Source organism: Salmo salar, chromosome ssa09, assembly GCF_905237065.1.
Source record: "Salmo salar chromosome ssa09, Ssal_v3.1, whole genome shotgun sequence".
Taxonomy (NCBI): Eukaryota; Metazoa; Chordata; class Actinopteri; order Salmoniformes; family Salmonidae; genus Salmo; species Salmo salar.
The window spans coordinates 149,366,219-149,385,397 of record NC_059450.1 but is presented as its reverse complement, the minus strand read 5'-3'; the positions used below and the strand labels follow the sequence as shown (position 1 = coordinate 149,385,397).

At 42.3% G+C, this 19,179-nt stretch overlaps 1 long non-coding RNA gene across 1 annotated transcript; it reads left to right on the top strand.

The window, feature by feature from the left end:
- The first annotated feature begins 422 nt into the window (after window positions 1-422).
- LOC123744759 (uncharacterized) lies at window positions 423-18,151 on the top strand. Its single transcript, XR_006771231.1, has 3 exons — window positions 423-655; window positions 11,332-11,337; window positions 18,141-18,151. It is a non-coding gene; the product is annotated as an uncharacterized lncRNA (long non-coding RNA).
- The last annotated feature ends 1,028 nt before the right edge of the window (window positions 18,152-19,179 follow it).

The following is a 19,179-nucleotide window of genomic DNA, read 5'->3' as shown; positions in this document are numbered from 1 at the left end:
ATTGTGCAATACTTCAACCCAAGCCCTATGGGACCTGCTCTAAAGTAGTGCACTATATAGGGAATTGGGCCCTGCTCTAACGTAGTGCACTATATAGGGAATAGGGTGCCATTTGGAACACAAACTTGGTCCAGTTGATCATTGGTCCTTCTTTAGGAAGAGTCAAAATTCAAAAATAGAGCTGCAACAATTAGAGGCCCCTTCTCTTGTTAAAATCTACAACAAAACAAACTGGTCAAAAACTGACACGAGGTCAAACCGAGGGATGGTGTAAGACCACATTCAAATGCTGCACTGAAGGTTTCAGCCGCAGAAACAGTCATAAGCTAAAAGGAAGTGTGATGAATTGACATTAAAATCACTGACGCTACACTTCCACTTGCATTGTGACCACTCAAATTATACAGCTTCAAAATAACAAGATAGCTCCTTTGATTAGCAATTCAATGCATCTCATTTAACAACAGCAATACCTCCCAACATTATCAAGAGGAGTAGAGCAAACCGATAGATATTGATTGATATTTACAGTACAGGGCAGGTGAGGAGCAGGTGGGTAACTAACATTGACAGTCTGACATAGACCCATCGTAACACACAACTTGGAGTTCAGTTGGGTGTGTGTGTGTGTGTGTGTGTGTGTATGTGTGTGTGTGTAAAAATTAACAGTTCCAACACAATGCAATCAGAAGGCATCAACTTCAATCCATTAAACACTGACAACCCGTTTCACTCTCCTAGCTTGTCATCAACATAACTGGCTCAGAACAAACTGTTCCCAGCACCAAAACAAACAGTTTAAAAACATTAAGAAGAGACATCTCAAACATTTGAGATTCAGCTAATAAATTGTTTGAGAACAACTGAATGCATTCAACTGAAATGTGTCTTCCGCATTTAACCCAACCTGCCATAATCGACATCCATGTCTTCAGCGCCTGGGGAACAGTGGGTTAACTGCCTTGTTCAGGGGCAGAACGACAGATTTTTACCTTGTCAGCTCAGGGATTCAATCAAGCAACCTTTCGGTTACTAGTCCAACGCTCTAACCACTAGGCTACCTGCCGCCCCATGTTTGATTCCTCATTGTAGTTTTTCAATACAAATCAATAAAGCTTTTTTCGATTTGAAAGCTTCAAATCAAAAGCATTCAGTGGGATTATTATGAATTAATGCAGTTCCTGTTTGTGAGATTTACAAGGAAGTATACTGGTCAGATACAGTTTGTATCGTCATGGTTACGATACTGTCCAAACAGACAATCATAGAGGCAATCTTTTCATCAAAGAGAAGCAAGAAGTTACCCTAACCACAGATACAGGGTCCGCATTTATTTGCATCCCCTAATGGTTAAGGCGTTAGGATTAGGCAGGTTACTTGATTGGAGGAATAGTTAGCTGATTTTTAATTAGATACATCCGTCTGCACACAAGTGTTTACTAAAAATAACACACTTCCCCAGTACATATACTTATAAAGAGCCACAGTAGTTAGGCTGGTATCTAACTGTTTGTTAGCAAATCGTGATATTCAGAATCTCAGCCGTTGTTGACATAGAATTCCGTTGGTAGGCCCAAGCCTGGGCTGTGGTAGGTTGCTAACTAGCGGCTGGTGGAATGATTAGAAGCTTTTCCTTGAGTTATTACCGTTGGAGGGTTCCACTAAACAAACTGCAATAAATATTGCTATTTTATAGAATGGATACCATTGATTCTCAACTCAACATGAGTTTTTGGTTCATCCCCTATTTGCATTGCTAGGTTGTGTATCTGAACTTTGTCCTCCTGACCAAATCCAACTAGTTTGAGTTTAAACAGGGTTTGGCACCTGTTGGCTGTCCTCATCCTGACCTCTCACCATCTGGACAGATTAATCAGTTGTAGGGTGAGAATGAGAGTCTCAACTGAACACCTATAACCTCTGTACTTATAATCCTGCCCCATACTATCATGATAGACCCTTTGGTCTAGAATACCTAGTGTTTTCAGAACGAACATGAGTAGCCAGCCAAATGAAAGAAAATGTAAAACTAGCTCCCCCAAGACTGGGGTGCTAAGCTTTTATTTTTGCCTACTTTGAGTGGCCCCTACAGTACTGTACATTCATGCTAGATTGTATTTTCAGCCAGCAACTATCACCAGAAATAACTTAGTTTTTGTGGTGTTAGTGTCATCAGCTGCTGTACAATGATGTAAAACACAGAAAACAAATATTTTACTCACTGGCCCTTTAATAAAAATCCTGTATGAGTCTGACTTCCACAGCTTCAAGCTTCCACCCCTGTCCTGTACAACCATGTTTTCCTTACCTTTGGTCTAGAAATACTGTCCTGTACAACCGTGGTACACAGCACTACCCTTTGGTCTAGAATACCCCTATCCCATACTACCACTTGGTCTCTGCTTTGGCCCTGTGCAGTCTGCCTTAAATCGGTGATCTTCTGGCTGAAAGTTTTGTGCCAACCATACTCATACAGTGCCTTCAGGAAAATTCCTTTTAAAACGTTTATTTGTTTGTGTTAACTGAATTCAAAATTGATTTTAATTATTTTATTCTCACCCATCTACACACAATGCCCCATATTGACAAAGTAAACATGTTCTTAGAGATTTTACATTTATTGAAAATGAGTGCATAATTATCTAATTTACATAGTAGTCACTACTGAGTCAATAAATGTTAGTGACATTTGGCTGTAATTATAGCTGTGTCTTTCTAAGAGCATGTATTATTAAAAAATTATCCAGCTCAGTCAAATTTGGTTGTTTATCATTTGCCAAACAGCCATTTAAGACTTGCCATAGATTTAAGATGATTTTCAAGAAGTCAAAACTGTAACTAGGCCACTCCAGGAACATTCTATATCATATTGGTAAGCAACTCCAGTGTATATTTGGCCTTGTGCTTTAGGATATTGTCCTGCTGAAAAGGTGAATTTGTCTCTCAGCAGACTGAATAGGGTTTTTCCTATGGGTTTTTGCTTGTGCTTAGCTCTATTCAGCTTTTGTGGTTTATCCCCAAAAACTCTCCCTATTCCTTGCCAATGACAAGCATACCCTTAACATGATGTAGCCACCACCATGCTTGAAAATATTAAGTGGTACTCAGTGAGGTGTGTTGTGATGGATTTGCCCCAAACTTAACCTTTATATTATGGACATACAGTTGAATTTCATTACCACATTTTTTGGGAGTTTTACTTTAATGCCTTATTGTAAACAGGATGCATGTTTTGGTTGCTTTAATTCTGTATAGGCATCTGTAATATCTATCATTTAGGTTAAATACATGGCGTAACTACATTTGTTGATCCATCTTCAGATTTTCTTCTATCACCCGTTAAACTCCGCACTTGTTTTAAAGTCACCGTTGGCCTCATGTAAATCCTGAGCAGTTTCCTTTGTCTCTGGCAACTGAGAAGAAATTATCTTTACCTGTAGTGACTGGGTGTATGTGATGCACCATCCAAAGTGTAATTTAATAACTTCACCATGCTCAAAGGGATATTCAATGTCTTAACTTTTTTTTTACCCATCCACAGCCAATATTTGCCCCTTGTGAGCATTGAAAACCTCCCTGTTCTTTTGTAGTTGAATCAAGTGTTTGAAATTCACTGCTTGACTAGACTTTACATTACCTGTATGTGTGGGGTACAGAGATGAGGAGTAGTCTTTCAGAAATCACGTTAAACACTATTGTTGCACATTGTTTAAGTCCATGTAACTTATTATATGACTTAAGCATTTTTACTCCTTAATGTATTTTGGCTTGCCTTAACAAAGGGTTTGAATACTTATTGTTGACATTTCAGCATATTGTGTAAAGGCCAGTGACACAAAATCTAAATTTAGATCAATCAGTTAAATCTGCTAGTACACAAAATGTGTGGAAAAGGCTCAAAATTTGTAGATACTGTCTGAAGGCAAAGGCACTATATTTTCACTGTTCTGACCTTTCCAGTAATAATCTTGACTGTTGCCCCCCGCCACCATGCTCATTTACTAGGACATGTCTCAAGTCATTGGGTTGTTGTAAGGCTGATAATGGTGGTCATGGGCTAGTTAGACTACTACTTCCTCATTTGATCTGGTTTTATTTTCCCTAGCCCAGAGTCCTGCCTTGTTAAACACTACTCATTGACGTCACTCGTGGTTAAATGAAGGAACTTGCGTTAGTGCATCCTTCCTCTCTCTCAGCTATTTATTCCATAGATTTTCAAAATAACAATTTCCTCCTTGCTACTGGGACCTTTTACAAGGTGTGTCACTGTCTCTCTGTCTCAAATGGCAGCGTATTCCTTTGTAGTAGGCGTAGGGCTCTGGTCAAAAGTAGTGCACTATTCAGGGTACAGAATTGCTGTAACACTGGCCTGTGGAGTGCCATTTAACACACTCACCTGTTCTGAGTAAGCAGTTTCTCTCCACTGTTTGGTTCTGTTAATCACCCAGACTTTTACAAAGGGTCTGATCTTTGGCTAGAAGTTATCTAGCTTGGCATCATTACCAGTTGGCCTGTGGTGTCCCGGCCTGTGGGTCCTTGGCATGACCATGGGTGCCGTAACGCCCGGCCTGTGGGTGCCGTAACGCCTGACCTGTAGGTCACCGTAACGCCACACCTGTAGGTACCGTAACGCCGGATTGACCTAGGCCCTGGCATCATCGGTGTCGTTGCCGTGATTTCCACTTAGGCCCATTCAGCTGGTAAAACCATTTTCAAAACCTGCCAATGGAGATGTGCTGTAATCACCTGCCAGTTGGAGCGTGATCACACTGACCTTTAAGTGATTAACAATAAGAATCATTCTTGGTATGAATTCATGGGCCCGATGCTAGTAGCTTATAAATGTGTTATTGGATCTGATAACCGTTTTATATTGAGGTCGCAGCAGAAAGCGAAGAAGGACTGGCAGTTGCCAAGCCATGAGGATCATAGCCCCAAAACACTTGACGGCAAACCATGATGGCCGGGTGCTGCCGCGACCATGATGGCGGGTGCTATACCCTATGCTATGTAAGACCATGATGGCGGTGCTATAACACCATGATACGGGTGCTATATTACCATGATGCCGGGTGCTATAACACCATATTCTATACACCATGATGGGGTGCTGTAGCGGAGTGCTATAACGACCATGATATTGGGTGCTGTAGCGACCATGATGACGGGTGCTGTAACGACCATGATAGGCGGGTGCTTATAGCGACCATGATGGCCCGGGTGCTGCCTTAGCGACCATGATGGCGGGTGCTGTAACGACCATGATGGCCAGTGCTATAGCGACCATGATAGCGGGTGCTGTAACACCATGATGGCTGGGTGCTGTAGCACCATGATGCCAATTGCTGTAGCGGCCATGATGGCCCGGAGTGCTATGTAACGGCCATGATGGCCAGTGCTGTAGCAGCCATGATGGCCGGGTGCTGTTGGCCATGATCGGAGTGCTGTAGCAGCCATGATGGCGGAGTGCTGTAGCGGCCATGATAACGGTATTCACCATTTGTGGTGCTGTAGCGGCCATGATAGCGGAGTGCTATAGCGGCCACTGATAGCCCAGTGCTGCTGGATCATGAGCGCTTGAGTTGAGTATAAACCAACATGAAGTGTCAATAGCAGCCACAACAACCATGACTTTCCTCACAAGACAAGGCCAAACAGTTTTGTGCATCCCAAATGGCACCATATTCCTTCTATAGTGCACTACTTGACCAAGGCCCTTACAGTAGGTCTCCCGGTCGGTAGTGAAATATCTAGGCTATACAACAAGGCGACATTTAGGATACAACCTTTCTCTCATACAGGAAGAAACCACTAATATGTTGAGCTGGTTTCCCCATCTGTGCTGTACTCTGGTGTCACTCTGTTGGTGTCACTCTATTTATGCCACGGGCTGCTGACTGCAAATCTAGGGCTTCTCAATATAATGGAGAGGCGAGAAGGGCCCGAGAGAGGCGAGGCCGGGATGGGGGCTCAAATAATTCCGAAAGAAGGATTTTCCCAGGGATTCAGCAGTGTTAGGTTAACCCTAGCCTTTCATTTCCCCCTGAAGCTGGACTCTCAGGTGTCTGTCTATACCATGGTAATGCTAAGTCTGCTCAAATCAGCGTTATGCAACCAGGTGATTTCTGATGTTTACACATTTCCTGAAGAGGAGAGGGGTAATATTAAAATACCGTTGTTGCTGTAACACCATTATACACGATGTGGGCACTGCAACTGCACAGATAGATAGCGCCGCATGTAAGCTTGAACAGGGCAGTAAACTGCAAATAAACATGGTGATCATTATGCGATTGTGTAGAGATGGTGTTGACTGTTAGCTCGAGTGTTTCTAGTAACATGGGTTGGAGTGGGATGCCAAGACAGACTGGGGTTAAGGTCTATCTAACACTGTTGTATTGGTTCTGAGAATTGGTGAGGGTGCAGAAATGCCTTTAAAGAAATGTAAGGCCTGTGCTATCTGTCGTTGCAAAAAACCCCACTTGAAACAACTTTAGAAACAATGATAGTTGGGGCCGTCTTTTAGGGCCTTGTGTAAAAAAAATATGTATGTATGTATGTATAGGGGTGGAAATTCCCACTCATGACTACACACACTTCTGGGAAACAGAAAGCCAGAATGAATGTGGAAAACGGTGTTTTGTTGCTGTGCGTGGGAATTTCCATCCCACCCCTCCAAGTCATTCCCCACCTTACATCTTTAGTGTCCTCAGTAGTTGGATAAACTATTTCTTGACGCAATCTCAAGTTTGATTATTGCTCCGTCCTTCTCCTTACAGAGCATTATTCTGTTGTGACACAGTGACTGGTGCCCTGTTGACAGAGGAAGGGGTGGAACCCAGTAGCCTCAGGCTAGTTATTATGTCTTGGCATTGTGATGCGTCCTATCTACCTAACTGACTTTGAGCCAGTAACGAACATACTGCTAGGCTATACAGAGAAACGTCTAGTGTATTGACTGGTAACTGCACTGTGACTGCACTCTTACTTTTCACATATCAGTTAACCCACTGATTGGCTGAACTTTGAAAGTGTTGATTGGCCATGCGTCGATGCCCTTTCCTCTCCCGTTTCTCCGCCCCTCTTCTGCATTCTTTTCTCCTCCCCTGTTCTCCTCGTCTTCCCTCCCTCTCTCTCTCCAGCGGATGCAGAGCCTGCAGCCCCAGCCGGGGCGCGTTACCGTAACGTGATGACGGCGCTGCGTCAGATCGTGCGTGCCCGAGGGGTGTGGCGACCTGCGAGGGAGCTGAGCGTCATGGCGATAGGGGAAGGGCCAGCCCATGCTCTGTCCGCCTGTTATGAGAAACTCAAGTTCTCACTCAGCAACGTAGTCCGACTCCCCCTATTTTGTGCGATTATTGCAGCCACATTCACTGAGACATTACATGTGCATACATACTGTGCCTTAGAGGTATTAGCAATGTTGCTAATTTGACCAACAGTCACTGAGATACCGACAGATGAAGGAAAGTTGCAGCATCCACTGCTGTGTTTTTGGCTTGATGCACTGGTAACCAACCATCTCTCACCTCCTGTCTAACGGAATGGCAGGCTGCATGGCCACTGTACTCCATGATGCAATCATGAACCCAGCAGAAGGTAAAACTGTGTGCATACTTTGTGTGCGTGCATTAGCATGTGTTGTGTGCGTTCATGCCTGTTAATGCTGTGTGTGCGTACGTACTTTGTGCGTGCTGTGTGTGTGCGTGCGTGCTGTGGAGTGCTGTGTGTGCGTGCGTCGTGCTGATAGTGCTGTTGTGTGGGTGTGGGTGTGGGTCGGGATCAGGTTACTTATTATTACTATTTGAAAGGGAAATTCTAAATAAATATCTTGCTGTGTTTGCAAGCGCAGATCTAAATTGCTTATTGTAAATTCTGGTCCAAATCATGAATGTAAAAGGAGTAATTTCGTAGCCTGAACTTTCTCCGATAGAAATAATATATCATTTCTTGTCATTGGATGCCCAACCTCTGACTGATGGCTAAGCTGGATACCCATTTTCTCGGTTATTTCCTCTGGTGTAATTTTTCTCGGTAGAAAGTTAAAAATGCAAGATTAACTTTGTAAGCAAAACCTTAGGAAATGTAACTGCTACATTCTTTCACTAGCTAGATTTCTCAACTGGTGACTGAATTTTCATCTAACCTTCCAAAATATACTTAAAAACAATAGGCACATTTTCACACCAGAGATGTTTCCATCAAATTGACATGTTGCGGATTAAAGGCTGTGCCTGACTACGTAGTGTACATACAAATTACTTTTGCAGTTAAAAAATCCAAGTTAAATGGGTTTCCATCGCATTTTCAACTCTATTGATGGTTTTGTCAAAACAATTGTTGCGTTACCTTGAATGTGGCCACTCTGGCCTTGGCATGTCCGCTCTAGCCAACAGCTGGCAGATACCGCGTGGGTATAGCTTACATTAGAGCTCTGCTACCAGACCCGAGCCCGACGGGTCCCGACATTAAGGTTAGGGCCGTGTAGGGCCTGTTTCTTCATCAGTAACTAGGGTACGGGCAGGGCTCGGGGATCATTAAATCCATCACTAACATTTTGATGTGGAGTCATTTGCTCGTGCTCTGCTGAGCAGTACAGTGATATCTGGCTAATATCATAACATGGTGTCAGAGGTGATTTATCACCAAATATAAAATAGGAGGGATTATTTTACAGAAATAATAATAATCCTTGAGTTTTATCGGAGTATGAGTATATCTATCTGTTGTCTCTTCATTGAGCCGACCAGCCCAAGCGAGCAGTTGCTATGGATACTCGGCGCTGCCAGCGAGAGTGCATGCAGAGGCGAGCTGTGCGCGGGAGTGAATAATAGGCAGAGAGGAGCAGTTTATGGATTTCCTAACAGTTATTTCTGATTTCTGGCAGGGCGAGGCCGGGCCTTACATTTGGCAGAAGCAAGCAGGCCTGGGTAGGGCTTGGGCTGAAAATTATTCATTCTGGTGCAGGGCTCTAGCCTAGAATGGTAAGGATTATTTTTGGACAAAATAGCCCAAGATTATTTTAATTTGTCAAGCGACGTTAAGCATCGATCATCATGTCACCAGAATAAACCCCCAGTATTCTTGTAACCTAAATAATACTATTTCTGAATCTAAACCCCTAGAGTGTTGATTTGTTCTCAGCTATGATCTTTCTTATCTTTGAAATGTATTCTAAATTATGCATCAGTTAGGTTTTAATTATAGTCACTTAGCACTATTTATCCCTCTTGATGTAGTTAACTCTATGGCTAAAAAGGCAACATTGTGCTGCCCTCTTCATTGACCTTTCAAAGGCTTTTAATACTGTTGATCACTCACTGCCAATTCGGAGGCACCTCCAATTGGCCTAACCAACCTGCTTGTAACTGGTTTAAAAATTACTTAACAGATGAATATATTATCAGTTTTCCTGATTTAAGTGTCGCAGAATTGATTCGACCCTGTACTTTTATATTTGTGTATATATACGTGTCTGTTAAAAAAACTGTAACCTGCACTTGTATCGGTAATTGTTTATGATATTTCCCCCTACGTTACCCTATCTAACAACAGTCTGCCGTCATTTATCAGAAACTTTATTGACCTGAAATTAGTATTGAATGCAGGTCAAACTAAGCACATGTTGTTCTCTAACTATATACTTCAATTTGCACTATATTTGGATGGTGTCCATATTGATTGTCTCATAACCTTGGGCATCTGATAGATGAAAAGCTGTCTTTTAAAAGCATATTGATAGTAAAAAACTCAGAAATAAATATGGTCTTCTGGAAGTAGGTCCTGCCTCATTCAATATGTGAAAGCAGGTTATTCAGTCGGCGTTCCTGTTAATTACCGTAGATTGTAGGGTGTGTATACGCAGCTGCCAAATCATTAAAGCCGTTGGTCTTCGTTTATATAACTTTCTTGCAACTTTATTTCTGGTGACAATTTTAGTATTTATCTTTCGTTCTTCTGCTGTCGCGTGGGGTTCATACATTGCTATGTTTGTTGCATTTCTAAAGCCCTTTTGCAAAAGGTCCCCACTGTACCTAACATCTTCACTAAACTTTAGACATGTGTGTTACCACACCCAGTCTCAGGGATGGTTAACTCTGGAAATTATTTTGGTCTTGTCAGAGTTGGGTAAATCAGCTTTTTGTTCCACAAATGAGGTGCAAAAAAATATCTTCAAAATGTTGTTGAATGTGATGTTCTGGTGCCTCTATGGCCATTCAGAAAGCTGATTAAACCTATTAATATGAATTATTTGTTTTTATACCATGTTGTTCTTTCTACTTGCATTTTGTATCTATATTCATGTTGTTTTTTTTTCTGTAATTCAAGGCACATCGGTTAAACAGTCCTTGGTCTCAGTATGACTGATAAAATAAAGGTTAAAGAAAATATTGGAAAAGAGCATCAAGCTCATCACTGTGCACTTTCACCACCCTGTGAAGTTCATCGTAACTTATTTCATCTGTAGCCTAATAAACTGCATGCTGTCTAACGAGTCTTAGTGAGAGGACCCTATCATCTACCTATTTAAGTTCGCTATTAAATAATTTATTATATCAATATCTGCATACTTTCCATCTGCCATTTCTGGCGTAAGTCATTCTACAGACACAAAGATTCCACCTTCTCTTGCGGGTTTTATCAGCGTTTAGCAACATTTACAATGTGCTGTTTTCAACAGGCCTGTCATGAAATGTTTTATGGGACACAAAAGGTTGGATGGTAATCTAGTTTATGATAAACAAAATATTTTTTTATTTATTGTACTCTAGCAAAATAATTGCCTTCTGTCATCTGATAAAACGATTTTCACATCGAATGTATTTACCCAGTTATCTGTTTTGTGTGATAAAAACTAACTTGCCTGCACGCTCTATTAAAGCAAAACACTACTTCCATATAAAACACAGGAGAAATGGTTTAAGGCGCAGATTTTTTGATGGTGTGCGTTTTAAAATCGGAGTTCTGAAAGCTAAATGCGTGTATTGTGCACACTACAGTGATGTCACCTGATACACACTGTAGATATCTGCAGCGTCAGACTCCTGATACATTAATAAACACTAATCCCTTCTCTGAGTATTTCTAGCACATCCCCACAACTCTTTATATACTGCTACAGGACACTAGGGAAGCTCTGAGACTGGACTGGGGGTGCCCATTAGGAGCAGCACCTGGGTAGAAATTTTTAGTAGGCACAGATATAGGATCACTTGTTTTGTCATATCCTATCCTTGACCTTTAGGGCAGGAAAAGTCAAACTGGCCTTAGATCAGTGTTGGTTAGCAGCATCATCTAACTAAAGAGAACATTGAACACACCGGTTTGCAGGTGTGTGTTTGCGTATAACCTCCCTCAGAGTGTATAGCTCTATAGCATTAACATCGCTGGCTCACACACATCTGGCTATGGTGATTGGTGTTTCCATAGCAACCTGACGAACCCAGGTGTGCCAGCCTGTCATTAGTCCACCGGCTGAATGCACTAGGGGCCCAGGATTGGGCGCTTTAGACTTTCTGGTGTTCTAATTCCATAAACCCATTTCTTTTACTTTCTGGTAATTTCCTTTGAGACTGGTTTCATCTCATTCTTTACGTAAATTGATGTTCCCTCACCTCCTCATTAAATTATATCTCTGTTTTTGACTAGATGTGGTACTCTTTTCCTTTCCACTACTATTTTCTTCTCTGTCCTGCCATCACCTGTGCTTTCTTCCTCTCCTTTTCCTCGTCTAAGCTGACCTTCCTCTCTGTCTGGTTGTGTACTTTAAAAGCTCCAGTGTATTTTCAACATCTGTTCTGTTCCTTTTTCTTTCTAAACCGTCTCTCTCTCTCTCTCCCCTAGTGGTGAAGCAGCGTATGCAGATATTACAACTCCATACATGGCGTGTCTCTGACTACGTGAATTATCTGGGCGCGGGCCTCCCCCCACCACCCAGCTACCATAAACTCCCCTTCAGGCTCTCCACTTCCATGACCTCTGATACCTCCAGGACTCCAACCCCACAGACATACAACCCCTCCTCTCCACGTCATCTCCGGGCGCTTGCCGGAACCATGCTGCCCGCCGCCACCACCCGCTGGGCGTCTGTAAGACCCTCCTCAACACCCAGGGGCCCTAGCGGTCCATGCTGAGGTCCCAGGAGCTCTGGGGTTGCGAGTGTAAGGACGCGAGCGTCGGCCACTGGGGGGGCGCCATCTCAGGTTTTAAGGGAGCGTTCCGGACTGTGTACAGGATGGGGTGGGGGCGGCGTTCTTTAGGCGTCGGGATCATCTATCGGAATGTGCCCACTCCACCGCCTACCATCAGCTGGTCAAGTCTACGAGTTCTTCAAATTCGTGTTCACCAGCGCCAGTGCCAGAGAAGGCTGCACCACCGGGATTGAGGGGAGGTGGCCTTTTCTCAAAATGTCCCCCAAGAACCCCACCTCCATAGAGATGTACTAGAGGGCTCAGCTCCTATCTTTGCCATTGATTCCCCTGTATCTACTCCACCAACCCCACCTCTGATCATTTACCTCTGACCTTCTAAACTAACCAGAAATATGCCCCCCTGTGTTTTTGACTAGAAAGATATTTTTGTCAAAATTCTGCCTTACTTGGGTTATAACCCACGCAGCAGGTTAGGAAAAGTGTAAGGGTTAGCAAAAGTGAAGTTTTGTTTTTGTTGCCAAACTGTCCCCATCTACACCTAACCTCCTCTTATCCCCTCACATGGGAGAACAAGTCCCCATCTTTCACACAGTTTATTATAGACATACTGTACATGGCACTTTAATTCAAATATACACTCACTGGCCAGTTTATTAGGTACACCCATCTAGTACCCGGGTCAACACACTTTGCCTCAGAACAGTCCCTGAGTTGCCCAGACATGGATTCTACAAGGTGTCGGAAGCGTTCACTTCCCAATTGGTATCAAGGGACCTAAGGTGTGCCAGGAAACCACCAATGCACACCACCACCCACCAGCCTGTGTACCGTTGACACCCAGGCAGGATGATTCCATGGACTCATGCTGCATACGCCAAATCCTGACTCTGCCATTAACCAGCCCTTAAAAGGAACGTTTTGTCAACCAAGCGATGTTCCATTCCTAAATTGTCCAGTGTTGGTGATCGTGTTGCCCACTGAGCTGCTTCCTGTTGTTTTTAGCTAATCGTGAGCCGGTGTGGTCGTCTGCTACAATGGCCCATCTGTGACAAGGACCGACAAGTTGTGCGTTCTGAGGTGGCGTTCCACCACTGTTGCACTGCTCCGTTATTTGTCTGTTTGTGGCCCGCCTGTTACCTTCACCATTGCTGTTCTCATTCTCTCAGAGCTGTTTTTCGCCCCGCAGGACTGCCACTGACTGGGCGTTTTTTTGTTAGTCGCGCCATTCTCGGTAAACCCCTAACTGTCGTGCGTGAAAAGCCCAGGGCAGGCGTTTCTGAGATACTGGATCTGGCGTGCCTGGCACCAACAATCATACCCGCTCAAGCATCCGCTTGGGTCCTCGTTTTGCCCATTCTAACTTTCAATGAACATAACTGAATGCCTGTCTGCCTGCTTTATATAGCAAGCCACAGCCCACGTTACTCACTGTCTGGCCGATCAATTTTGGTGAATGAGCTGATTACCTAATAACTGTCCAGTTACTGTATATATAATTAAATTATATTTCTCATCTATAACCACTAGGGTAGCTTTGGAGTCTAAGTCCTCCCTCCATTACTTTATGGTTAGATCTAAAAGTTCCCAATAATATCTACTTTCTCCTGCAAATGTTATATTCTACTTCCCACTAATCTAATAGCATTGGGTTGGTGGAGGCGCTGGCCTAGTCAGTTTCCACCATATTTCTTATACCAGTCATTTCCTTTCAAATCAGTGGTCAAGTGAACAAGGGCACACTTTGGGGTTTGAAGGTGAGGTCATGGGGACGTAGACCTTGTGAAGACATCTGTATTGGGTGATGAAGCTGGAGACAGTGGATTCTACATCTATTTCTGTAGTCGCCACACCACTGACTATATTTAAGAATTAAAAATCTAGCAGTCTGAAATGGGAATTCAATTCACCAGAAATTATTTCATTTTATTTAAAATAACATCGCTGCCTTTTCCATCTTTGAGATAGTACTTAGCTTTTAACTTATTTCTCCGCCTGTATGTATACATTGAGGAATATGAAATTATGACTTGAAATATTCAACTTAACACATTGGAGTTGATCAAAGCAGTGGTGTTGACTGTGTGTGGATGTGACTGACTGAATGAGGAAGAGAAAATAAATAAATGGAGTGCAAGCGCTAGAACATTGGGTGCAAGCGCTCGGACCCCATATAGAGATTAATGTGCCACGAACTAACAGATCCTCTGAGGATGGTAGGAGGTGTCCCACCTCCAGTCTACAGACTGTTGAGAGTTATGGGCTTTGTTTCAGATGCTATTCCCTTTAGTGCACTACTTTTGAGGAGCAGGGGGCAGAAACCTTTCCCTTGAGTACGTGCCGTGTCCCAAATGGCATCTTGGCCCCCTATAGTGTACTACTTTTGATCCACGGCTCATATGATCTGGTCAAAAGTAGTGCACTGCCAATATAGGAATACGGTGCCATTTGGGATAAATTTCCAACACACACCACTTTTAGCACTTATAGTCATTTACAGTTGTATGGAAACTAATAATTTTAAATAGTAACTTACATGCATGTAGTTACTTATCCTATATAACTAATCATTTAAATATTGTAGTTACATGGTAACTTTTAACGCTGTTTACTACGTACCGCCTGGCCTTGAATCAGCCGCCATGAGTCAAAACGCACAAATACAAAAGTCCTGCTGGACCTAACAACCCCATTTCTGAAGCCATATTGTTTGCAGAAAAAAACATGGTATGAATAGACTACTCTATCCTAGATAACTCATTCTAGCTGTAAAAAGTGTAATGGAGTAGAGTTTCAGCCAAGTGTTCTAGAAACCGACCTGATAAGTGAAGATTTAATATATAGGTTCCTTCATGTTATGGTTGAAAAATTCTGGGAACTTAAAAAATTCTCAGTTTATCGAAATTTCTGTAATCTTGAAAAACGCAAATGCCTCATAATCCCCAACAATGACCTGTTGAAAAACTTGGAATTTTTGGGAAGTTAGATTTTGTTGTAATAATTATGGCAGGATGTCCTCCTCCATATAACTAACCAACGCTGCCCACAGGCGGCACCTATAAACTGATTAAAACACCTACAACATACTGAATACACAAGTAGCGAACAACGTTTTGAATATGTTAACAGTTAACCCCGAAGTTCACTATTTTACAACTTTGTCAGATGGTTCCTCATCCTGAAAGTAGTCTATGGGCCAGAAACTATCAATGCTTCAGGTTTTTAAACAACCACTACAAACGTCAGCCAGCTGTACCGCTAGCTCCATCAGGAAATACTGAGCTTACACTTAAGGAGTTGGAGAGAGAAAAAGGAAGATAACTGAATCGGGAGTGTTTCCTGCCGTGCCCCATGTTTGGGAGTGGAAAACCAAAGACTGAAAGAACAACGGATGGGTGAATTTGATGTGATGAAAATTAGGGAAAGTTTGATCTGTATTGAAAGAGAAACGTCTTCCTGTATTATTTTAATGAATTGTAAATAAATAGTTGCTAACGAGCAGCGCCTAGCAGAAGCAAGGTCTTCTCTTGGGACTACTGCCCCCACATGCTGGAGAGAAATGATCCATTACATGTTCTGTCTCTTTTGAAGCATAAAACTGCTAGAAAGGTGCATGTTAAAACTGCAGCAATCTATAACTTTTACTTGTAGAAAGTATTGCCCCTGCACTTTGTATACTGAGGTGGCTGGTATTGCTCCTCCCTAACTCTCCTCACTCCTTACCCCTCTTCCATCCTACCCCTCCCTCACAAACCCTCTTCGTCTGTCTGTCTCTGTCCTGTCTGTCTGTCCAGCCCATTGTGCATAAGTAGGCCTATATTTTCAGGAATAACCTCAGCTGCCCAGCCACCAGTCTATACAGCCCTGTCCATAGTTTATTTTTCGGTGTGTGTCAGTGGTGTTTTTAATGTGGGATGAAAATCTAAACCCTCTTCATCAGTGATGCAGCTGGTGGCAGATAAACCTGCCTTCGAAGACAATGTCTGTAGCCCAAATTGCACCTATTTCCTATTTGGTACTGCTTTTGACCCAGGGGCCTATGGGGCTCTGGTGAGTTACTCTATAAAGTCATTTGGGATGCAGGATAATAACTTCGCATCATTATAGCCTTGAGGTGGATGGTGTGTAAACCAACATCCGTCATAATTAAGTTTGGTAATATGGTGTGTCGCTGTATCGGCACCACTATGATATCCAGCTATTGAGATATATACAGTAACTACCAAAATAAACACATTTGAGTACATAAGAGATAGAAAGTGTATATATGAGTTAATTAAGCAGTGATTATCTCATCATGCTTAGTGTTATGAAAACTGCTCCAACCCACCATTATCTTGCTTGCCATGATTAGAAGAGATTTTAGTGGATTTGAAAGAAGGGTCTCAAAGGAGCATAGGTGATTTAAAGTAAATGGTATTATTTGTGTGTTGTGTGTAATGTTCACCAGATCTCAACCCAATTCAATACTTATGGGAGATTCTTGAGAGATTCTGAGGCGGCATTTTCCACCACCAACAAAACACCAAATTATAGGATTTCTGGGCGAAACTGTCGCGTCCCTGCAGCGTGGTTTCCAACACTGTAGAATCTGTGCCAAAGGTGCATTGAAGATGTTCTGATGGCTCATGGTGGTCCAACGCCCTATTAAGACAGTTCATAATATTGTTTCCTTTATTTTGGCAGTTACTTGTATGTTTTTACGAGAATAATGTCTCGTGGAAATACAGAAAGAGATATTCCGAGGCTATCCACCTGTCATACTGCTTCTGAGTTGCACCCAGAACACCACAGCCCGAGGTGTACCATAGCACAATAGCGTGTGGGGCCTAGCCTATATCATCCATTGCATTAGGTTAGGATAAAATTACTAGGATATCAGGGTTGGGGTCAAATCCCATTTAAATTCCAGTCAATTCAGTAAATACACTGACATTTCAGTTCTGCTCCGTGTGCTCTTTAATATGGAAAATGTGCAATTGGAATTTGTTTCACTTTCTGAATTAAATGGAGATTACCTCAACCCTGTTAGATGGCCAACATTGGTGAAGTAAGGTCTAAGCAAAACGACTTATGATTTAGTCATCCTCCCTTATTTTTGTGCACTTCCCTTAAGGCGTTTACAGATGGGCCAGGTCTTTTTAGCTAACATGCGCTCCTGTCTTTGGCAAATGACAGGAGTGGCAAGAATTGTAACTACAAGCTGAACAGAGACGGCGACCAGGTCTCTCTAGGCTGGAATCTAACATAAGCCATAGAACAGACCAGACTTAACAAGCTGCTGGTTAGTCCCTAGTGGAATAGGGCTGAAGCATAATAAAATGTCCATTATTTAGATGGTTTTTTCATTCAAAGGGTGTTTCTCATTTGAACCAAACACACAGCAGTTCTTTACTTCATGACCTTAGGACACATAAGGTTCACATTTTATAAGAAACAAGTTATTCACAGGAGTTGTTTTAGGTGGTGTACATGTGAGATGTCAGTTTTTGTTTTTAATATAGTTACCAGGAGAGTAGAGCGTTATTTTTTTTTTATCTGGGCCAAACACCATAACGTTGTGCAGTCCAGGTTATGTCTGCAATCCAATCATACTGCTGGGTTTACAATCAACACCAGTTGTATGTAGGGTTAAATACAGTGCATTCGGAAAGTATTCAACCCGTTCCCCTTTCCCACATTTTGTTAAAATACAGCCTTACTCCCTAATGTTGATTAAATAAATGTTTTCCTCATCAAACCACACACATACCCCATAATGACAAAGACAAACAGGCTTTTAGAAAATTTGAGAAATGTTTTGAAAATAAAAACAAATACCTTATTTACAAAGTATTTAGCCCCTTTGCTATGGTTTGAAATTGAGCTCTGGTGCATCCTGTTTTCCATTCATCCATCCTTGAGATGTTTCTGAAACTTGATTGGAGTCCACCTGTGCTAAATTCAATTGATTGAACATGATTTGGAACGGCACACACCTGTCTATATAAGGTCCCACAGTTGTCAGTGCATGTCAGAGAAAAAACGAAGCCATGTGGTCGAAGGAATTTGTCTGTAAAGTTCCAAGCGGGATTGTGTCGAGGCACAGATAAAACAGTGCCTCCATCATTTCTTAAATGGAAGAAGTTTTAACCACCAAACTCTCCCTGAGCTGGCCGTCAGGCCAAACTGAAGCAATTGGGGAGAAGGGCCTTAGTCAGGGAGGTGACTGAGAACCCGATGGTCACTCTGACCCAAGCTCCAGAGTTCATCTTTGGAGATGGGAGAACCTTCCAGAAAAGACAACCATCTCTGCAGCACTCCGCCAATCAGGCCTTTATTATAGAGAGTGGCCTTGACGGAAGTCCTCCTCATAGCCTGCTTAGAGTTTGCCAAAAGGCACCTAAAGATCTACACAAACAAGGTTCTCTGGTCTGATAAACCAAGATTAACTCTTTGACCTGAATGCCAAGTGTCACATCTGGAGGATGTTTTTGCTGTATATCATTATGGGGTATTGTGTATAGATTGATGAAGGGGAAAAACAATTTAATCAATTTTAGAATAAGGCTGTAATATAACAAAATGTGGAAAATGTCAAGGGGGTCTCCAATACTTTCTGTGTGTGTATGTGTGTTTTATATACACTGAACAATATTTACGCAACATGTAAAGTCTTGTTCCTATGTATCATGAGCACAAATAAAAAATCCCACCAATGTTCCATACACACACAAAAGCTTATTTCTCTAATTTTTTACAAATTTGTTTTTACATCCCGTTAGTGAGCATTTCTCCTTTGCTAAGATAATCCATCCACCTGACAGATGTGGCATATGAAGCTGATTAATCAGTATGATCATTACACAGAGTGCACCTTGTGCTGGGGGCAATAAAAGCCCACTCCTAAAATGTGCAGTTTTGTCACAACTCAATGCCACAGATGTCTCAAGTTTTTGATGAACATTCAATTGGCATGCTACTGCAAATTCCCCATGTTGCCGAAATGTTATATTAATTTCTCTACCATAAGCTGTCTCCAATGTCATTT